Here is a 24,649-nt window from a genome sequence, read left to right on the forward strand (position 1 = left end):
ATGTGTAAAAAAAGCAAAATGTAGGGAAAGTGGAAAATGTAGGGAAACCTTAGTAAATACCGTGGAAAAAATCTGTAGGGAATTAACCTACACTCCACTCTTAGTAAATAAGGGCCACTTATTACCAAAGTGCAGCTAGGCACCCATTGTGATAACCGATACTAACACAACAACTTTTGACTTTGTTGCATGTGGGGGTCGGCCACAGCTTTATCTTAAAACGGTAAGTTAACAATGGTGTAAATACCTTCAAATTCAACCTCCTAAAGGGTGACCATCAGGGGAGGCACACAGCCAGCCATAGCCGACGGGCACTTCCGCTTCCAATGATCTTCTTCTCCTTTACCGCCAGCTGTGACTTATAATAACTAAAACATAGAAAACACATAAAACAGACATCAAAGGCCATGACATAAGTAGCCATAGAACAATGGAAGAAAAGTCGTCCACATAACCTGCACCAAAGGTTTTCTTTTTGTATTATTTATTTATTTATTTATTTATTTTTATTGTTCTGTTTTTTTGTTTTTTTATTTTTTTTAAATATATATATATATATATATATATATATATATATGCAGGGGTTTAGGCGTTTTTGGGCGTTTTTGTTGTCCTTTTGGGGGGGGGGGGGGGGGGAGTGAAACTTAGCCTAACAGAGATGAATCATATGATTCCAAGAAAATCAGTGCTTGACTTTTTATTGCTTTTCTGTACACTTTAACATACCAACATTTCAACATTTGACCAAAACTGGGAAATGTGATAGAGTTAAACGTAGAAATGTGTGCACGGTAAATGTACACACAATGTTATAGGCATCAAACAGAAAAAATGGCTTTGTCAATCAAAAGGGGCAATGATTCTACCTGAGTAGGGTGCCATGAAGGTGTGTGGACATTTATAAGCCATTTATTCTCCACTGGGAACTCTGCGAAGAAGGCTCTCTGACACCACTTCTCTGACACCACTTCTCTCTGACACCACTTCTCTGACACCACTTCTCTCTGACACCACTTCTCTGACACCACTTCTCTCTGACACCACTTCTCTGACACCACTTCTCTGACATCACTTCTCTCTGACACCACTTCTCTGACACCACTTCTCTCTGACACCACTTCTCTCTGACACCACTTCTCTGACACCACTTCTCTGACATCACTTCTCTCTGACACCACTTCTCTGACACCACTTCTCTGACACCACTTCTCTCTGACACCACTTCTCTGACACCACTTCTCTCTGACACCACTTCTCTGACACCACTTCTCTCTGACACCACTTCTCTGACACCACTACTCTGACACCACTTCTCTGACACCACTACTCTCTTACACCACTTCTCTCTGACACCACTACTCTGACACCACTTCTCTCTGACACCACTTCTCTGACACCACTTCTCTCTGACACCACTTCTCTCTGACACCACTTCTCTCTGACACCACTTCTCTCTGACACCACTACTCTGACACCACTACTCTGACACCACTACTCTGACACCACTACTCTGACACCACTTCTCTCTGACACCACTTCTCTCTGACACCACTTCTCTCTGACACCACTTATCTCTGACATCACTTATCTCTGACACCACTTCTCTCTGACACCACTTCTCTCTGACACCACTTCTCTCTGACACCACTTCTCTCTGACACCACTTCTCTCTGACACCACTACTCTGACACCACTACTCTGACACCACTACTCTGACACCACTTATCTCTGACACCACTTCTCTCTGACACCACTTCTCTCTGACACCACTTATCTCTGACACCACTTATCTCTGACACCACTTATCTCTGACACCACTTCTCTGACACCACTTCTCTCTGACACCACTTCTCTCTGACACCACTTCTCTCTGACACCACTTCTCACTGACACCACTTCTCTCTGACACCATTTCTCTCTGACACCACTTCTCTCTGACACCACTTCTCACTGACACCACTACTCTCTGACACCACTTCTCTCTGACACCACTTATCTCTGACACCACTTATCTCTGACACCACTTATCTCTGACACCACTTCTCTGACACCACTTCTCTCTGACACCACTTCTCTCTGACACCACTTCTCTCTGACACCACTTCTCACTGACACCACTTCTCTCTGACACCATTTCTCTCTGACACCACTTCTCTCTGACACCACTTCTCACTGACACCACTACTCTCTGACACCACTTCTCTCTGACACCACTTCTCTCTGACACCACTTCTCTCTGACACCACTTCTCTCTGACACCACTACTCTCTGACACCACTACTCTGACACCACTTCTCTGACACCACTTCTCTCTGACACCACTTCTCTCTGACACCACTTTTCTCTGACACCACTTCTCTCTGACACCACTTCTCTCTGACACCACTTCTCTCTGACACCACTTCTCTCTGACACCAATTCTCTCTGACACCACTACTCTGACACCACTACTCTGACACCACTTCTCTCTGACACCACTTATCTCTGACACCACTTCTCTCTGACACCACTTCTCTCTGACACCACTTCTCTCTGACACCACTTCTCTCTGACACCACTTCTCACTGACACCACTTCTCTCTGACACCACTTCTCTCTGACACCACTTCTCTCTGACACCACTTCTCACTGACACCACTACTCTCTGACACCACTTCTCTCTGACACCACTTCTCTCTGACACCAATTCTCTCTGACACCACTACTCTGACACCACTACTCTGACACCACTACTCTGACACCACTTTTTGGAGGCATCTTTTACCTGAAGTCAAAGTGTGATTGCTCTATGAAGCCTTAGAACATGACGGAGGAATTAAAACTCCTTATTAAATCCCCAGTTGTGTTCTATGGCTTTTTTAAGGAGTGAAATGTTGACTTGAATGGAAAGATACTTACAAAAGAGGGTGGCAGGGAATTGCTTTGCATATCCTTTTTCTCAAACACATAAGAAAATGACTGCCAGTGGCTTTGCTGAAGAGTACATTTTCTAATCCATGTAGACCAGTTTTTGGCATACAAAAGTCACATTTGCACAAAAACAGTTTTTTTTTAGGGGTTTTGTGCCCGGCAGTAGTAAGGCTGATCATTTTTCATATCATGCCGTTATTTCCCAATTTGGATGCTGTTTGGTCTCACTGAACGTCCATGTGGCAGTGTCCCTGACCTGATGCAATCTACAGCTACTTTGGTGGTCTCTTGTGTCTTCTGTATGAGATGTTCGATACGAGACAGTAACTTTCAATCTAAACCAACATACATTACAGAGAGTCAAGGACACAGCCACGTGGGCATTCAGCGGGATCGGCCAGCATCAGAACTAGGAATGATGCCATGATACGAGAAAAACATCAGCCTGTGAGTAAGCATATCACCTTACTACTCTGCTTCTTTAAAAAGAGAAGTCTCAAATTGTCATAAAGTTCTTGACCAGTGATATAAAAGACTAGTGATGGACCACAGTGTTCTTCCTAAACAGCCACCATGGAAATACATCATCCAATACTTAGTAGAAGAATGTTATTAAGCCTTACATATTAAATGTCCTGATCCTGATAAATATGTCACAATGTTCAGTGGGTCCTAGTTATGAAGATGAATAGCTCCATCGGAGACCACTTCTCTATGGATGCTTCTATAGATGTCATGAAAAATGCATCCGAGTCTGGTGACTGAGGGAACATAGTGTGCTGTAGGAGGGAAATACAGAAATGTGTCTGGTGGGTGGTAGAAAGCTGGCATGTCTCTCAACTCCACAACTCATCAATGCTCTCCTGAAAAAGCAGCCAAGGAGAACAACATTTACCACCAAACCTACAGAGAGGAGCTGGCGGACTACATTATCAGTGAGGCTGAAAGAGAAGCAGCGGAGACACATCACATCACTTCGCCCTCCCTGCCCATCACACCATCAGGGTTTGTATAGCTCCGAATTAGCTTCAGGGGAGGGAAAAACAAACACAAATTATTTATTGCTCTTATAGGCAGAGTTGTAGCAGGAAATCTATGGACCATGATACGAAGTCTGGACCAGAGCCCCCTAAACTATAACATAGCATGGGCCCCCAACTATGACATAACATGGACCAACCAACCATGACAAAACACGAGCCCCAACTATAACATAATGCGGACCCACCAACTATAACATTACATGAGCCCTCAACTATGACAAAACACTGACCCACCAACTGTGACATAACCTGAGCCCCCAACTATGACAAAACACTGACCCACCAACTATGACATAACCTAAGCCCCCAACTATGACATAATATGGACCAACCAACTATGACATAACCTGAGCCCCGAACTATGACATAACATGGACCAACCATGACAAAACACGAGCCCCCAACTATAACATAATGCAGACCGACCAACTGCAGTGACCCCTCGACCTACGTCACGCCCCTTCCCATAGATATTAATGGAGGGGGCGTAGTGTGACGTAACATCTTCTTCTTGGAAACCCAGTGTTTCCTGGACTGAAGCAGAACTCGGTACAGTATGCAGGGTACTGTATCGAGAACACGGGGGTCCCAGAGACAGGACCCCCGTGATCAAACATCTTATCCCCTATCCTATGGATATCCTGACACATCATTGGGCAGCAGACACCAAGACACAATTACAAAACAGTGGCCAGAAACTGAGGTAGGCGGAGGTAGGAGGAGTTCAGTCATAGCCAGGACTGTGGAGATGAAGTCATAGAGTCATAAAAGTCTTTGGGCACACCCGCATTAGTTGGATGTGCAGTGGCCCCTTAAGTGACCAGGGGGTCGTGCATGCGCAATGCTGGGGAAGAGTGGAGGCTGTAAGCAGAATGCTGGGCACCTCTATAGGTAAACCAGTATATTTTAACATTAAACATGTAATAGGACTGTGTCCCAGTTTGACGTATGTTCATTTGCCAGCAAGAGTTTTATTAAAACAGTCTCAGTATGTGGGAAGTAGAGGAACGTGATAGAAAGAATTCCTACTGAAGAGCTATGTGACTGTATTGTGTAATATAAATGCATTTATTTATAGGAGACCTGTGTTGCGTACATTGTTTTTAGTTACAGCCACTAGTGCTCTTTAAGAGTTGGATACTGTGTAATTCAGGAACAGCAAATGTTGGGTCAGTAGTGTTTCCTGCACTTAACAACTATACCATGTATTAAAGGGGTATTCTGACTATAATTTACTTAAATGTGAGATGGTGAGGGATTTGACTACTGTGCCCTCCTGCAATGTCTAAAGCGGCCCCTCAACACCTTTGTTTGGAATGGAGCACTTGGTCGGCACACATTTGGAGCTGTAATGCTGTTCTGGAGATGGGATAGGGACAGGTTATTTGAAGTCAGAATACCCTTTTAAAATTTTTGTCTGAGATGCTTTGATGTGCAAACCTTTTTCAAGGTGTACTTGTTTCAAAAGATTTATAAAAACTTGGTTTTGTTAGGTTTTCCCATCAGAGTAGTGACAAGAGGATTTTAGTGCTCTCAATGTTGTTATTGAGCCCCTGAGAACACCCTCCATGGTGTATAGATTTTTCTAATTTACTCCATCTCAGAGGGTGAGACCAGAGCACATTTTGCCAGTAGCACACACACACAGGGAGTTCCTTCCTCTTAGTTGTGTGGCTAATCACAGCACAGCAAGGAAGGGGTTATACTAAGCACTGATTGGTTGCTGCTGCTAATAACAAGCTAAAGGGAGGGGAAGAGGATTGCATTCAGGAGGAAGCACAGTGTACATTGAGGTGTCCATTATTTTCAGATGAAAGCTTAACTTGGACAACACCCATACTCAGATAACTAAGTAGATTTAGGGTACCTGTACACTTGAGTGTAATGTCCATTTATTTGTTTTTTCATTTTTCTGTTTTAGGCCCTGTTCAGACCTTTTTTTCATGCTTTATCTGTTTCTGTGCTTTCCTTCCAGGCATGAAAGAGTTAATCCTCTCACCCAATTGCTAGGCGGGTGTGTCTATATAACTCCAGCTCAGTCTGCATTCTAGTTGCTGTTTATTTAGTGCAATACACTTTGTCTGTTTGTGCAATATTGCTACTAGGATGTATGTTTGTGCGATATACTACCAAGTCTGCTTGAGCATGCACCTTTGTATTTATCTTGTGATATTTTATCTGTGTTTTTGCCATGGTTAAATAGTCTTTTATTGTAGATTATAGTCTGTGTTACATTAGTGAGTTTTAGTATGTCCTTTCTGCTATGTTTCTGTTCACACTGTGAGTTTTCTTATATCCTTATTTTGAGTTTTTGTAACAAGACATTCCTGTGACCTTTTAATGTGACTCTGGGGAATTGAGTTTTAGTACAAGATATCTCCGTGCTTCATGCCGGACTCTGGGAGATTGAGCTCTAGTAAAAAGACATTCCCATGTTTTCTGGGGGATTGAGTTTTTATTCCTGTTTGTTCCTGGAGTCCATGCTGACTCATCCGTTTCCTAGTCTTGTGTTCGTTACATAATCTGTTTGTTATTTATCTGTGTTCAGTGTGAACAGTGTTCTATATTTATATCCTGTTTGTTGATCTGATCTTTGTACTTTGTACTGTGATAACAGTGTCCTATGTTCCTGATCAGTTTGCCTGTTTATATTCTGCCATGTTAGTATTTGTATCCTGTCTAGTAGTTTTCCATTTCTGGCCTGTGACCGACTATGTATATTATTTGTTTTTATGCCACAGCACTGTAGCGCAGGGAGAGACCGCTTAACATAGATGGGCAAGTAGACAGGGAGAATGTTTTTAGGGTCAGTTTAGGGCTCACTCTCCCTGCCCCCCCCCCCCCCCCCAGTCGGTCCTGACACCGAGCTTTTGTTTCTGTTTAACGTCTCAATTTTTTATAGGAAATAAACATATACATTAACGGATACTCTATGCCATCTGTTTTCAATTGACTTTTTGTATAGAATAAAAAAAACAGATTTTAATGTAATGTATGTTTCTGTTTTTCCAGCAGCAAATACAATTTTGTATACAGAAAAATTAAATGTACTGTAAAGGAAATGCTGAATTGAACACAAAAAATGCAGTGTAAACCCAGCCCAATAGTTATGGTCATATTGACTGGATAATTATTAAGTGAGTAGACCATTGTTTCTTGACCAGTGTGCCTCTAGCTGTTGCAAAACTACAACTCTCAGCATGCCCTTCAGCAATCAGTACATGCTGGGAGTTGTACTTAGGTAAGGGAACCTAACTGAAGTATTACCAACCAGTGTGCCTCCAGGTGTTGCAAAAGTACAACTCCCAGCATGCACGGTCTGTCAGTGCATGCTGGGAGTTGTAGTTTTGCAACAGCTGGAGGCACACTGGCTGGGAAACACTGTAATATACTGTGAGTCTTTTACAGCTACTAAACTATGACTAATGCAATATTATGTCTGAAATTATTTCGCAATGCTATTATACTCCGCTATTTCTAGGAGGAAAACGACAATATTCTTACGGCTCCCTATAAAAGCATGCCCATCACATATATTATATCTATAGCGTCAGTTTTGACATTATACTCCTCTGATGTAGCTCGATGTTCAACATTTTGACAATCCAGCTGGCTCTCGGCTTTTATTCGCTAAATGCCCTTTCAGAGGCTGTAAATAATTCAGGAGATTACTGCTTAAAAGAGTAAAAATAACACCAGGAACATAGAAACACAATTTAGAGCCCTGCCAGCCGCCGCCTCCTTACCTGAGAGCAGATTGGATTTTCCACTCGCTCCCTGTTTATTCTGCGCACTTTCCTAAACTTTCGTATAATATCTTAAAGCGGTTTTGGCACAGAAATTTTTTTAGGAAATAAACCCGTAAAGCCGGGTTAACACTAGGGAATCTAGTGGTGCATCCGCTCAAAAATGCGTTGCCGTCTATGGGGATGGCAATGCAGTTCCCATGGTCCTGTCACCACCCTCAGGATCTACAGCCAGAATTCTGTCCAGAAATTCCATGGAGTGAACTTGGCCTAAAGGGTTTCTTCAGACTCCAGAGCCTCTGCCCGGACATATTCTGGGAATAGATTACATCTGGAGTGGGCGCCTGCAAAACATGCTGGCACTAGGACCGCTCGGAAATGCGCCACCTCAATAGACTGCAATGCGTTTGAGAGAGGATTTGGCCGAAAGAATGAACATGTAAATTTTTTCGGCGGAGCCTGGGGTCCTGAATTTCCACGGCTGAAATTCCCTAGTGTGAATGGTGCAGCAGGATCCCATTGAAAGCAACACCATATTTTCTACAGCAGAGTGGAAAATGCGTAGTGTGAATGAGCCCTAAGGGTGCGTTCACACGCTAGTAGCTAGCAGGGAGTTTCCTGCTGCGAGTTACACTACCATTGATTTGAATAGGTCCACAGACAGTCCGCAATAGTGACAGATTTGCGGACTGTCCGCAGAACCACTTAAATCAATGGTAGCGTAAGTCGCAGCGAGAACCACATAGGGTGATTTTACTCAGTTTACAAAAATTCTGCCATTTTCTAGATATTTTTGGAAGCCAGATGTGGATTCAAATGGAATGAGAAATATTAAAGGAGTACTCCAGTGGAAAACTTTTTTTTTTTTAAATCAACTGGTGCCAGAAAGTTAAACAGATTTGTAAATTACTTCTATTAAAAAATCTTAATCCTTCCAGTACTTATTAGCTGCTGTATACTACAGAGGAAATTCTTTTCTTTTTGTAACACAGAGCTCTCTGCTGACATCATGAGCACAGTGCTCTCTGCTGGCATCTCTGTTCATTTTAGGAAGTGTCCAGATCAGCATATGTTTGCTATGGGGATTTTCTCCTACTCTGGACAGAGATGTCAGCAGAGAGCACTGTGCTCATGATGTCAGCAGAGAGTTCTATGTTCCAAAAAGAAAAGAATTTCCTCTGTAGTATTCAGCAGCTAGTAAGTACTGGAAGGATTAAGATTTTTTAATAGAAGTAATTTGCATATCTGTTTAACTTTCTGGCACCAGTTGATTTAAAAAATAAAAAAATAAATAAAAAACCTTTATGGAAAAACTTAGGCTAGGTTCAGATTACGGAATCTCCGTGCAGAAAATTTCCGCCCGAAGATTCCGAGTGCGGCCAGCGCTGACTGAATCAGTCGGCGCTAGGACATCGCGGACACTGCAGTCTCCAATAGACTGCAATGTGTTCCGCGTGGATTTCCGCCTGAAGAAAGAGCAACGCCATTCTTCAGGCGGAAATTTCCAAGCGGATTTTCCGTTCACAAATTCCGCTTCACAAATTCCGAAGTGTGAATTTGTGAACGGAAACCCATTCACTATACAGTTCATTTTAGCAAGCGGAATTTCCGCCTGCAATTTCAAAGCGGAATTGCAGGTGGAAATTCCGTAGTCTGAACCTAGCCATATACTTCTCCTTCCTGTAAGATCAACTTCTTGTTTTGGATCAAAAACTGGAGGAAAAATGGCTTTAGAAAAAAATTACAATGCTGGTCCACAGTTTGAAGACCTAGGCTAAGGCTATGTTCACATGGCGGAATTAACGCAGCAAAATTCTGCTGCAGAATTCCATAAAATTTACAGCCCATTATCTTCAGTGGTGATTCCACTCACACTGTCTGTTTGCAGAATTGTGAACTCAATGGCTCTTTAAATTTTGGCAGAATTATGTGTTTTAAGCACACAGAATGTGTGAACATAGCCTTAGAGGAACAGGTTAGTTACAACGACTCTAAATTCCCCATATCTGCCATCTTGGTTGGCATAGGGTACGTTAACACTACAGAATTTCCAAGCTGAGAAATTTCGCACAAAAATTCCAGTGCAGCAGCCTCCCATTGTATTCAACGGAATTCTGCTGCATCGTGCAAACTGTGAAATTTCCATGGTGGAAAATTCTATAGCGGAAATTCCCAAAAAGAATGAAGATGTTTTTCCTTTCGGTGAAATACACTTGAATATGCATTGCCGTCTATGGTGGTGGTGCATGTCCAAGTGGGCCCCCGCACCAACTAATTTCATAGAGTTAACATAGCCTTATCAGATACAGGCACCTATCACACTAGTATTCTGTATATGAAGAGAGAGGGGGGCTGTCTCGTCTATCGAGAACAAAGATGTGGGCATGAGATTAGATTTATGAGATTAGGCTTAGGGTACCAAATAGGACAGCCAAGAAGGAAGACGTTCTACAGGTTCATTGGTTTGTCTTTATTATAGAAATGAAGCCAAGTTGTAATACCACACCCAACCTGGGGACAGACGTGGAGCTGTTTTTGAATGTTTTTCTCTTCTCGGATAAGCCCTTTAATGTGTTGTTCTGTGAGGTCTATTTCTCTAATATATTGGTCCCTGCTCACTTTTGTTCAGGCCTCTGTGTCAGCTCTCCCACACTTTCCTATCAGAGGACAATATAGGGTGGGGGGGGACGAAATGTTCGGCATATCTAGTTTTATATGAATTGATTGAATATTATAATGTAAAAAGCTATCTAAATGCTGCCAAGAGAAATGTGTGTGACATTGAATTGTTCCCTGTCATAACCATAGACAGAGATACGGAGTGCGAACTGTCAGCTGTATGTCACTGACAACTCCCGCAACGGCAACGGCTGGTCCCTTAGGAAGCATATAGACACCAGCTACGAGTCTCCTAAATGTCTGCTGTGGAAGTGGGCAAGATCAGCATCCAGAAGTCTATAGCTGGGGATCAGACACATGAGTCAGGAGTAAATGTGCCCGGGAGGCTAGCCTATAAATACCACTTTGCAGCCAGGTTTTTTTAACCAAGAAAATGACTACCTGTAGAAGTATAGCCAATATAAGATAGGGAATGGTGGTGAGTGACAGGCAGGGTGATCTGTTGCTCTGATTGTGAATTTTAACAGTTTTCATCAGGGTACAATAATGTTTTCTCCCTCATTATTTTTTTTGTTTTGCCTTCCTCTGGATCAACACTACAGGGTGACAAGCTAAACACTATAGTATAGTATATAGTAATAGGCTGAACTGGATATATGTCTTTTTTCAGCCTTACAAACTATGTTACTATGTCCTTAGAAATGTCTAAAATGTGTCTAAAAAAAGTCAGGACCTGTAGGGAACAGTGCAAACTACTGCTCGCCCCCAACCACTGTCCCTACCTACTTGGATGATCCATCCTAAATGGTGACTTCTATCTGAGTGGTAGTCCCTATGCTGGATTAAGTGCAGGGGGATCAAGGATCGTCAAACAGTCCAGGTCACAAACACAAGGGCGAAAATGGTGCCAAATCAGCAGACAATGAGTAAACAGGAACAAGAACCACAAGGGCAGCAAAGTACAAAATCAGAGACAAAACAAAGTCAGGACAGGCAATGGGCCATCCTAGACAGCAGGGTAATACAAAATCACCTGACAGAAGAGTGGTCAGGGTGCTGGCAAAGGTCAGGTCACATGAGGTCAGAACAACAATAGGAACATGGGGAAATGTGGAATGCTAGTAAAGGGAATTAACTTCTACCATGTGCACAGGATAAAACAGCTGCAGAGTTAATGTCTGCCTGTCATTTGCAAAAACTTTTATATAATGTAGAAAATAACAGTATATGTGCATTATATGTGCACTAAGGACAAGCAATGCTCTGTACACTGAGGAGAAGCAGGTCTCTGTGCATTGAGGACAAGCAGGGCTCTGTGCATTGAGGACAAGCAGGGCTCTGTGCATTGAGGACAAGCATGGCTCTGTACACTGAGGACAAGCAGGGCTCTGTACACTGAGGACAAGCAGGACTGTACACTGAGGACAAGCGGGGCTCTTTACACTGAGGACAAGCAGGGCTCTGTACACTGAGAACAAGCAGGGCTCTGTACACTGAGGACAAGCGGGGCTCTGTACACTGAGAACAAGCGGGACTCTGTACACTGAGGACAAGCAGGACTCTGTACACTGAGGACAAGCAGGACTCTGTACACTGAGGACAAGCAGGACTCTGTACACTGAGGACAAGCAGGACTCTGTACACTGAGGACAAGCAGGACTCTGTACACTGAGGACAAGCAGGGCTCTATACACGGAGGACAAGCAGGGCTCTGTACACTGAGGACAAGCAGGGTTCTGGGCAGAGAGGCTCTGTGAAACAAAGAAACATTTGGCCCATCTTGCCTGCCCAATATTCCGAATCCTATCAATAGTCCCTGGCCCTATCTTATATGAGGGATAGCCTTATGTCTATCCCATGCATACTTAAACTCCTTCACTGTATTTGCAGAAACCACTTCTGCAGGAAGGCTATTCCATGCATCCACTACTCTCTCAGTAAAATAATAATTTAACACTATGTCCTCTTGCAGTAGTTTTTCTTCATATATATATATATATATATATATATATATACTCTCCTCCTCTATTGTGTTGATTCCCTGTATTTAAACGTTTCTATCATCTCCCCTCTGTCTTGTCTTTCTTCTGTACATGGTAAGGTCCTTTAACCTTTCCCGGTAAGCTTTACAGGTGAAACTCGAAAAATTTGAATATGGTGCAAAGTTCATTTATTTCAGTAATGCAACTTAAAAGGTGAAACTAATATATGAGAGAGACTCGTTACATGCAAAGCAAGATAATTCAAGACGTGATTTGTCATAATTGTGATGATTATGGTTACAGCTCATGACAACCCCCCCCCCCCCCCCCCCCCAATTACTATGATTTGGGGAGCCATGTCATCTGCTGGTGTTGGTCACTGGGCTTCATTAAGTCAAGGTCACTGCATCCGACTACAGGAGATTTTGGAGCTCTTCAGGCTTCCTTTACTTTTAAGATGCATCAATGAAATACAATAAACTTTGGTATGATATGCAAATCCATGTACTAGTTTTGTGGCTCTTCTCTGAACTCTCTCCAAAATATCCATATTCTTCTACAGATACGGCCTCCAGTACTGCGCACAATACTCCGTGAGGCCTCACCATTGCTCTATGACAAGCTCCCGGCTCATACAGCAGGATGATTGACAAGCCAGGAGCCTGCACGGAGCCCTGCTTGTCCTGCCCTCACTTCCTGTATTTAGTCTCCTCATAGACACACAGGCAATATCTGCAGGGACACCATTTTTTTCACCCAAAAATATACAGATTTTTTAACCAATGTATATTACAAATATACATATAATCGCATTATCTACATTATATCAAAAGTTTTTTTTGCTAACGACAGGCACACTTTAAAATTTCCGGCCACCGTGAGGAGTGAGCGCCGCCACTGAAGCGGATTGGCCTGGCACTCTCACCTCCTAATAGGCCGGTTACATCACTCAGTGAATAAAGGATGGTGGTGGCACTGGAGCCCTAACAGGCATGGATATAAAAAAAAAAAACACATTAAAAATATGGTCAAATATAAGTCATGTAAGGCTGGGTTTTTGCCATACTGTTTTCAATCCGTTTTTCTAAAGAAAACCGTATGGCAAAAAAACGGATGGAACAGTATGGAAAAAAGCAAAGCGTATGCGTTTTTAAACAGTATACTGTTGTTAAAAGTGCATACAGTTCCGTCAGTTTTTATTTTTTAAAAAAACCATACGTTTTTGAAAATTTTGTTCATTTTTAATGGGAGGGGTCTTGGGTGGGGACTTTAGGATTCAAATGCGCATGTGCAAAGTAAAAACTTGTAAGTTTTTCCGGTATGGAACCGTATGCGTGTGCGTTTCCCATTGACGTCCATGTTAAAAAAAACATATGCGGTTGCTGTACGGTTTTTAAACCGGAGACAAAATCGTGGTTGACCACGATTTTGTCTCCGGTTTAAAAACCGTACTGCAACCGCATATGTTTTTTTTAACATGGACGTCAGTGGGAAACGCACATGTATACGGTTCCATATGGGAAAAACGTATACGTTTTTACTTTGCACATGCGCATTGGAATCCTAAAGTCCCCACCCAAGACCCCTCCCATTAAAAATGGACAACATTTTCAAAAACGTATGTTTTTTTTTTTAATAAACACTGACGGAACTGTATGCACTTTTAAAAACAGTATACTGTTTAAAAACGCATACGGTTTACTTTTTTCCATACTGTTCCATCCGTTGTTTTGCCATACGGTTTTCTTTAGAAAAACGGATTGAAAACAGTATGGCAAAAACGCAGTGTGAACCCAGCCTAAGACAGTTTTTTGGTGTAAACTGCACAAGATTTTAGGCGCTTGCAGTTTTCACTTTCTCCCCCAATGTAATTTCCTATGGCTACCCATCCTCTTGCTTTTATTTCCTATCTTTTATTGGTACCATTACAGAGCTTGTATTAGCATCTATGGTGACTTACAGGGGTATTGCGTTGAAAAACTATTTTTTATTTATTTATTTTTTTAAATCAACTGGTGCCAGAAAATTAAACAGATTTGTAAAGTACTTCTATTAAAAAAATCTTAATCCTTCCAGTACTAATTAGCTGCTGAATACTACAGAGGAAATTCCTTTCTTTTTGGAACACAGTGCTCTCTGCTGACATTATGAGCACAGTGCTCTCTGCTGACATCTCTGTCCATTTTAGGAACTGTCCAAGAGCAGCATATGTTTGCTATGGGGATTTTCTCCTACTCTGGACAGTTCTTAAAATGGACAGAGATGTCAGCAGAGAGCACTGTGCTTGTGGTGTCAGCAGAGAGCTCTGTGTTCCAAAAAGAAAAGAATTTCCAATGTAGTATTCAGCAGCTAATAAGTACTGGAAGGATTATGATTTTTTAATAGAAGTCATTTACAAATCTGTTAAAATTTCTGGCACCAGTTGATTTAAAAAAAAAAAAAAAAGTTTTGCACAGGAGTACCCCTTTAATCCTTCCAGTACGAATTAGCTGCTGAATACTACAGAGGAAATTCCTTTCTTTTTTGAACACAGTGCTCTCTTCTGACATTATGAGCACAGTGCTCTCTGCTGACACCTCTGTCCATTTTAGGAACTGTCCAGAGCAGCATATGTATGCTATGGGGATTTTCTCCTACTCTGGACAGTTCCTAAAATGGACAGAGATGTCAGCAGAGAGCACTGTGCTCGTGATGTCAGCAGAGAGCTCTGTGTTCCAAAAAGAAAATAATTTCCTCTGTAGTATTCAGCAGCTAATAAGTACTGGAAGGATTAAGATTTTTTTAATAGAAGTAATTTACAAATCTGTTTAACTTTCTGGCACCAGTTGATTTAAAACAAAAAAAAGTTTTCCACCAGAGTACCCCTTTAACTGCTTTGTTCTAGAACAGTGTTTCCCAATCAGGGTGCCTCCAGCTGTGGCAAAACTACAACTCCCAGCATCCCCGGACAGCCGTTGGCTGTCCGGGGATGCTGGGAGTTGTAGTTTTGCCACAGCTGGAGGCACCCTGATTGGGAAACACTGTTCTAACATATTGCCATTTTCACCCATGCCCAGTATACAGTCGCTTTCCCTTACACGCACTTTTCCAATTTCCCTGTTACATTGCTTGTTTCCTTACCATACCCGCCGCTGCCATAACCTCATACCCGCTTCATTTTGCCTCGGTAGCTTCTCCGGTCTGGCACAGACTCCTAACAAGCTGTTCCCTGTTAATTTTAATTGCTCCCCCTGGGACATTCTTCAAACAAGACTGTTATCAGAGCCATTAGAGAGCCGTAACATCTGCAACAGGTTCTAATGCAGCGCGCAAGCTTTGTAGAGGCAAATGGGATTAACTCGGCGGTGACAGTGCATGCATTGTCACACTATACATTCTACGCAGCCAATTCTATGCTGGTGTAGTTATAGTGTTATAATCTCTGCCAGAGAGAATTGTTATGTAAAATAAATCTCTAATTCTCAGATTCAGGATTAAAGGGGTACTCTGCTGGAAAAGTATTTTTTTTATTTTTATTTATTTTTTTAATCAACTGAAGCCAGAAAGTGAAACAGATTACTTCTATTTAAAAATCTTAATCCTTCCAGTACTTATCAGATGCTGTATGCTCCACAGGAAGTTCTTTTGTTTTGGAATTTCTTTTCTGTCTGACCACAGTGCTCTCTGCTGACACCTCTGTTCATGTCAGGAACTGCCCATAGCAAACCTATCCTGCTCTGGACAGTTCCTGAGTTGGACAGAGGTGTCAGCAGAGAGCTTTGTGGTCAGACAGAAAGGAAATTCAAAAAGAAAAGAACTTCCTGTGGAGTAGGGATCGACCAATATCGTTTTTTTAGGGCCGATACCGATAATCTGTGGAGGTTAGCGGGCGCTTTAAATCAATGAACTGCAGCGGCTTTTGCGGTGCCATAGGCCACCGCCGCCACCCGCTTTTCTCTCCCTGCCCGTTCGGGGGTCCTCCTGAGTCCTATCACCACCACCGCAACCCCCCCCCCTCACCGCCGCACTGCGCCGCCCCACCGCACCCCCCACCGCCCCGGCCCCATTGCCTCCCCCATCCCCGGTTTTATAACTACCTGTTCCTGGGGTCCACTCTACATCTGGCTCTGGTGGCGTCCTCCTGAGCTGTCACTGTGCGCACTGACGGTGACGTCACTCGTCATTGCGCACAGTGTAACGCAGGACACAGCAGGAGCCAGAAGTAGCGTGGACCCCGGCCCCCAAGAACAGGGGATGGGGGAGGCAATGGGGCTGTGCGGTGGTTGGTGCGACATGGTGCAGTGGGGGGGGGGGGGTGCGGGCTGTGCTGTGGGTCGTGGGGACGGACGGACGGGGTGCGGTGGGTAGTGCAGCACGGTGCAGTGGGGGCAGGGGGCGTTGCATTATCGGCAAGGTAATTGCCGATACCGATAATGCCCAAAATCGTGAATATCGGATGATAATATCGGCCAAACAGATTATCGGTCGATCCCTACTGTGCATTATACAGCAGCTGATAAGTACTGGAAGGATTAAGATTTTTAAATACAAGTAATTTACAAATCTGTTAAATTTTCTGACTCCAGTTGATTTTTTTTTTAAAACTCCCCCGGAGTACCACTTTAACCCATATAGTCAGTAAGCAATATAGCAGTGTTCCCCGACCGGTGGCTCTCCAGCTGTTACAAAACTACTACTCTCATCATGCCCAGACAGCCTTCATCTGCCCGAGAATGATGGGAGGTATAGTTTTGTAACAGCTGGAGAGTCACAGGTTGTGGAATGCTGCAATGTAGTAATATCTATCCTTCTTGGCCATTGCAATCTCATGCTCAATGGCATTATTGGGCAGACACGATCTGTGCCTCCTTCATCTAAGGCCGGGTTCACACTGCAGAATTTACAACTGGAAATGGGTTTAGGAGTGTCAGTCGGAAATTCCCATGCAGCAAAGTCCCGTTGCTGGGATTGGGATTCCGCTGCACGGTGCACACTACGTAATTTCGGCCACCAAAAGAATAAACTTGCTGTTACACAAAAGAATAAACTTGCTGTTACACACTGCGCTCCAGCCGCAAGCACCGTCCGTGAGCGCAGTGTCCCCGACTGCGGGCGGGGCCGGGATTCGCATCGCGGGACACGCCCACATGCGAATCCCAGCCCGTCACTCACCTTGTCCCGCTCCTGCAGCTCTCTCACTCTCTCAGCTCCGGCGCGCGTGTCCCCGTCCCTTCGGGCGCTCGCACAGGAGCTTTCAAATTTAAAGGGCCAGTACACCCATAATTAGTAAATGCACCTGACAGCACATTATAAGTTGTTGCACCTCCCACACACCCCTGCCGGATCTTCAGTGCCTATTGCCTGAGAGAAAGCATTCCCTTTTGCCTGTTTTGCCTCACCCATGTATCCAGACCTTCCTGCTACTTTTTTTGACTACGAACCTTTGCCGCCTGCCTTGACCTTCTGCTATGTTGACTACGCTACAGCCTCCTCCTTCGGTACCTCACCTTGCCCAGTTACCTGTGTGCTCGAGCCGTGTTGGGGTAGCGACCTGGGTGTCCCCTGCCACAACAAGCCCATCCTGACTTGTGGCGGGCTCTGGTGAAGACTAGCGGCACCTTAGACTCCGCTCCCCGATACGGTCCGAGTCATCGCCACACAGGTAGAGGATCCTGTTCCATAGCACTTGCTTATTCTTTAGGCAGAATCCTCTCTGCAGACATTGATGTCTTTGGGCAATGTCTTAGGCTATGTTCACACGTCAGAATTTCAGCATAAAGATGCAAAATTCTGGCCAAATGATGCAGGGATATTTCCGTAACATCTGCAACAGGTTCATCTGCACTGCGGAAAGTGGAATTTCCATGGTGGAATGTCTGCCGCATAAGTTCTGTTGTTCTGTTGCCATTGAAAACAGGCAGATAGTAAAATACGTCAGAATTTTTCCATGGAATTCCACATGGAAATATCGAAATGTGAACATGGCCTTACAAAGCAGATGTTTTTCTAATCCTGGACAACCTATTTAATCAAGATATGGTGTGCCTGTCAAGTATGTGTTTTTTTGTTCAGGCAGGTTTCCCCTAGCCCAGTGTTTCCCAACCAGGGTGCCCCCAGCCTTTGGCTGTTCAGGCATGCTGAGAGTTGTAGTTTTGCAACAGGTGGAGGCACTTTGGTTTGGAAACACAGCCCCAGCCTCTTCTACTCTGCCTATGTCTCTCATACTTTCTCCACACAGCCCTGCACTGGGAAATATGATCCCTTAAAGGGGTACTACAGTGGATAAAAAAAAGTTATACAGATTTGTAAAGTACTTCCATTAAAAAAAATTCTTAATCTTTCCAGTACTTATCATCTGCTGTATACTACAAAAGAAGTTGAGTTGTTCTTTTATGTCTGATCACAGTGCTCTCTGCTGACACCTCTGTCCAAGTCAGGAACTGTCCAGAGCAGGAGAGGTTTACTATGGGGATTTGCTCCTGCTCTAGACAGTTCCTGACATAGTCAGAGGTGGCAGCAGAGAACACTGGGGTCAGACAGAAAAGAACTATTCAACTTCCTCTGTAGTATACAGTACTGGAAGGATTACATTTTTTAATAGAAGTAATTTACAAATCTGTATAACTTTCTGGCCCCAATTGTTTTTCCCTGGAGTACCCTTTTAATCAAACTGAAAACTCTCAGTATTTTGCCATAGTTGAAGCTGTTTTTCAGTGGCTGCAGAGATTCTGGACAGTAAAGAAAATAAGGCATCTTCTAATTGGAGAAAAATTTGCATTTTACTTTACTAACATATATTGCATAGGGTATGAAATTGACAACCAAATTCATGTATTACTCTCCCTAAAGTGGTTTTCACTCAACCATCCTCAACAAATCCTGAATTGTATAAAAGCCCCATTGTTATGCACAGTTACTTTTCTTCACTTCACTATTGACGGACCAGCTCTTCTGTGGGACACAGAAGACAAAATGATTTTGTAACCATCTATGGGGCTTCATGAAAAACATTTACCCTTACTCACTATTAGGCTAGGTTCACACTGCGGAATCTCCGGGCAGAAAATTTCCACCCGAAGATTCCGAGTGCGGCCAGCGCTGACTGAATCAGTCGGCGCTAGGACCGTGTGGACACTGCAGTCTCCAATAAACTGCAATGTGTTCCGCACGGATTTCCGCCCGGAAGAAAGAACGACGCCTTTCTTCAGGCGGAAATTTCCAAGCGGATTTTTCGTTCACAAATTCCGCTTCACAAATTCCAAAGTGTGAATTTGTGAAAAGAAAACCCATTCACTATTTGGTAGCCCTTGGGGGGGGAGGGGGGGGGGTTAGTAGTGGGGATATTGTTTCGGTAGATGAGGGGTTAATGTTAATCCTATAGTTTGTGACGCCAGGCTGAGAGCTAGTATGCTGAGATAATTCTCCGGCCTATCGCCGCCCTTCCCAGTAACGATAGGTGCATGTAATGACATGACTGAAGATCCACAAAGTAGTCGAACTTGAAGAACTTTACTTAGATGTTTGCGGTACATCCAATGAACAATAAAAGTCTCAGGCAAACAGTCTCTATATATCTCAATGACTGACAATTGTTGCGGACCTTGAATAAAATTAAAGTCTCTGAATTTAGGGTAATTATTGCAGATCCGTCCGGATTCAGGGGATAGATAAGGTCCGGTGATCCTGCAGAGTGCTTAGGGATTGATACACTCGCGCTCCTGAATATATCAGCCGTTGCCGCAAGGCTCAGGCCTAACTCACTGCGATATACAGCTGCGCAGATCCTGCTCGTTTTACAGCCCGGGAACAAGAGAGAGAACAATGGCCGCCGCTCCCTTATATGGGCAGGGGCGGGGTGAATCTGATTGGTCCGAACATCTGTCATTCACTGTTACACAGTGTGCTGGGATTGACTACGTCACAAGGACCTCCAAAGGTCCTCAAGCAGAAATACCATAGAGTTCACTTAACCACGTGACCCGCAGGTCCTGCTACGCTATAGACAGGTAATTAACCATTTATAGGCATTGATATAATATTTACATGCTTCTTAAGTAAGCTATTAGTGCAATAACTATCTGGATGAGAGGTGACCAGGGGTGAACTAGACAATGGGGACCCCGACGTCCTAGGGACTCTGGCTAAGGGGACCCACACACGCAGGTACCGGATAGGATATGGTACCGGGACACCACAACTACACTTTACATTTTAGCAAGCGGAATTTCTGCCTGCAATTTCAAAGCGAAATTGCAGGCGGAAATTCCGTAGTCTGAACCTAGCCTTAGGGTCGATTCACACTGCAGAATTTCCACTTGTGGAATTTCGCCTCAAATTAAGGCCCATAGACTTCTATGGGATTCCGCACTCCCATTCACACTTCTGAATTTCCGCTTGCGGAATTCCGCTAAAGCCCATAGGAGCAAAGTGTACCATGACATTAAAAGTGGACATGTACATGTTCTGTATAGACAAGGATGGGTCTTAGTATAATTTCCTTTTGTGAACCCAATGAATACCATGATAACACTGTGTGCTGAATGAGATTATTACAGGTAGCATCAATATGCATGGAATAAAGCTGTAAAGCAGGGGTGCGGGTTGGATTTGCGGGCCCACTTGTATGTTGGGGCCATTTCTGCAGTGGGAGTTGTCTCTACCATGATATGGAAGGTACAGCAAAATTCAACCTGCAGGACCGTACCTGCTCTCAACCAAGACCAGACTTTACTGTGGTGTATTCTATTCCCAGCTAGGAGAGGCAAAGGACACATGCCAACTCACTTGGTACTTAAAGTGAAGTTTTTTTTTTTTTTTTTCCCATATTAACTGGCTCCAGAAAGTTAAACAGATTTCTAAATTACTTCTTAGATTAAAAAATCTTCCAGTACTTATCAGCTGCTGAAGTTGAGTAGTTCTTATCTGTCTGACAACAGTGCTCTCTGCTGCCACCTCTGTCTGGCTCAGGAACTGTCCAGAGTAGGAGAAAATCCCCATAGCAAACCTATCCTGCTCTGGACAGTTCCTGAGACAGACATAGGTGGCAGCAGAGAGCACTGTGGTCAGACAGATAAGAACTACTCAACTTCAGCAGCTGATAAGTACTGGAAGATTTTTTAATCTTAGAAGTAATTTAGAAATCTGTTTAACTTTCTGGAGCCAGTTAATATGAAAAAAAAAACTTCATTGGAATACCCCTTTAAGTACCAAGTGAGTTGGCATGTGTCCTTTGCCTCTCCTAGCTGGGAATAGAATACACCACAGTAAAGTCTGGTCTTGGTTGAGAGCAGGTACGGTCCTGCAGGTTGAATTTTGCTGTACCTTCCATATCATGGTAGAGACAACTCCTACTGCAGAAATGGCCCCAACATACAAGTGGGCCCGCAAATCCAACCTGCAGAAAAATGCAACCCAACTTCCTCTGGAGCATACAGCAGCTGATAAGTACTGGAAGGATTATGATTTTATATAGAAGTAATTTACAAAACAGTATAAAAAACCAACAACAACAGGGGGGGGAGGTTTGTATGAGCCTACGGGACCGAGGTGGGGGAGTGAGGACATAGGGCTGGGTAGATATATATGTATGATGCTAAGGGACCTGGAGTGCGGTAAAAGGGAGAGGCTGTGATTGGCCTGCTCCTAGCCCCAGATGCCCTAGCAGTGACCCCAGGACCACAGGAGGGAGGGGGGGGGGGGGGGGGAGGTGCCAATCTGTCTGCCCCTGAGGCTCAGCAGTCAGAAGGCAATGCCGTTAACTCACGACTTATCTTTTCATGACACTTGTATATCTAACCACTAGACAATTCAACACTTCTTTGTTCACACCACTCGTTTCAGTGGCCATTTTCCACTAATAGATGTTTCCCGAGGAAAGGACCTTGCACCAGACTTTTTCTCTCTACATGCAGTTCTCTGTCCTAGCCTGAGAACAAGATCCCCATGTCTTATGCACTACAAATATTTAATAAAGAAGAAACCTGCCAACCACTGTCAAGCTATGGGGCCTACCAAGCCAAAGCTAGGTTGTCATCTCATTCGAAGCTGAACTCATTCAGGATGTCTTTACAACAACCAATATACATTAACAATAATATGAAGAACAGACACGTGCAACATAAAATTGTCACTCAATACATAGCCTACTACAATTCCCACACATTATTGTAATAATACTGTTTAAGACACAACTATAAAACCATAGCTAAAGTGCGGCTCACCCCTAACATAAGAGGGGTCCTTTAGGCTAGGTTAACACGGCTGTTTGCATCCAACTCTTAAAGGGGCACTCCAGTGGAAAACATTTTTTTCAAATCAACTGGTTCCGGAAAGTTAAACAGATTTGTAAATTACTTCTATTACAAAATCTTACTCCTTCCAGTACTTATCAGCTGCTGTTTGCTCCACAGGAAGTGCCAGGACCCACCTCTAATAGCGTGCGGCACTGATCGCGGTGCCACGCGCTATTAACCCTTTAGCCGCGCGCTCAAAGCTGATTCGCGTGGCTAAAAACGAAAGTAAAAGTGCCCGGTTAGCTCAGGGAGCTGTTCGGGATCGCCGCGGTATAATCGCGACATCCCGAACAGCTGTAGCACAGGAGGAGGTCTTCTTACCTTCTCCTGTGCTGTCCGATCGCCGAATGAATGCTTCAAGCCTGAGATCCAGCCTTGAGCAATCAATCGCCGAAAACACTGATTGATCCATTCCTATGGAGATGCATCAATCAGTGTAAAAGATCAGTTAATGCAATGTTATAGCCCCCCCCCCCCCTATAGGAGCTATAATATTGCATAAGAAAAGTGTAAAAAAATCATTAACCCTTTGAATTATCCCTTCCCCTAATAAAAGTTTGAATCACCCGGCATTTCCAAGAATAAAAAAAACATTATGTAAATAATAATAAAAATAAACATATGTGGCATCGCCGCGTGCGGAAATGTCCGAATTATAAAAATATACTGCTTTTTAAACCGCACGTTCAATGGCGTACACGCAAAAAAATTCCAAAGTCCAAACTAGCGCATTTTTGATCACTTTTTATACCACAAAAAAGTGAATAAAAAGTGATCAAAAAGTCTGATCAGAACAAAAATGGTACCAATAAAAACCTCAGATCACGGTGCAAAAGATGAGCCCTCATAGCATCCTGGACACAGAGAAAAAAGTTATAGTGGTCAGAAGATGACTATTTTAAACGTATACATTTTCCTGCATGTATTCATGATTTTTTTCTGAAGTGATACAAAATCAAACCTCTATGAGTAGGGGATCATTTTAACTGTATGGACCTACAGAATAAAGATAAGGTGTCATTTTTGCCGAAAAATGTACTGCGTAAAAACAGAAGCCCCCAAAACTTACAAAATAGTGTTTTTTCATAAATTTTGTCGCACATTGATTTTTTTTCCTGTTTCACCGTAGATTTTTGGGTAAAATGACTACTGTCATTACAAAGGAGAATTATTGACGCAAAAAATAAGCCATCATATAGAATTTTAGGTGAAAATTTTAAAGAGTTATGCTTTTTTTAAGTTAAGGAGGAAAAATTTAAAATGAAAAAATGGAAAAAGTCCGGATCCTTAAGGGGTTAAACGGCAATTATTTGACCACTTTATGACAAGTCCTGCATCCAGTGGAGATATCTGAGAGGTGGTGGGGAGGTATCAATACATTTGCTTTAGCTCTATTCAGTATGTGTTCCCTTTAAAACACAAGCAATAGACTTGGCGTCAAAACTCCTTTTCCATAAAAGAGGCCTTAATGTGCGGAGCTGCATTATTTTTACATGAGATTTTAATTTAATCCACTCTCCTGCTTAATTAATGATCCGGCCCGCACTCCTCCGATCGGTTTTACCATCAGAACACAGGTTATGGTGCTTAAAAATACAGAAATGAACATGCCATTGCATTTAACAACATTCTCACAGCAGAGGTCATTTCATCCACAGATTATACTTACATGTTGCTCTTTAGGAATCCTCAGGGAGTCTTACGAAAACCGTCAGCGCTAATGTGCAAATCCTACCGTATATCATATGTTCTTCTGTATATATATATATATATATATTTTACTTTTGTATGATTATTATATATATAAAAAAAAATAAAAAAAATATATATATATATATATATATATATATATATACAGTGATCCCTCAACTTAGAATGGCCTCAACATACAATAGTGTCAACATACAATGGTCTTTTCTGGACCATCATAAGTTGAAACCAGACTCAACATACAATGTACAGACAGTCCAGATCTGTGAAACGTGTCAATGGCTGGAAGAACCGACCAATCAGAATGGACATTTCACTGGTAAAACCCCTGTATTACTGAAGCGTATGCACTGACTGGTGTCTGGTAG

At 43.1% G+C, this 24,649-nt stretch overlaps 1 protein-coding gene across 6 annotated transcripts in view; it reads left to right on the forward strand.

Annotated features, from left to right (window-relative positions):
- The window catches only part of GRIN2B (glutamate ionotropic receptor NMDA type subunit 2B), a 544,413-nt gene that overhangs the window by 449,132 nt on the left and 70,632 nt on the right, over positions 1–24,649 (forward strand). The window lies entirely within an intron of this gene.

The sequence above is a fragment of the Hyla sarda genome, chromosome 6 (genome assembly GCF_029499605.1).
Source record: "Hyla sarda isolate aHylSar1 chromosome 6, aHylSar1.hap1, whole genome shotgun sequence".
In the NCBI taxonomy this organism is placed as follows: Eukaryota; Metazoa; Chordata; class Amphibia; order Anura; family Hylidae; genus Hyla; species Hyla sarda.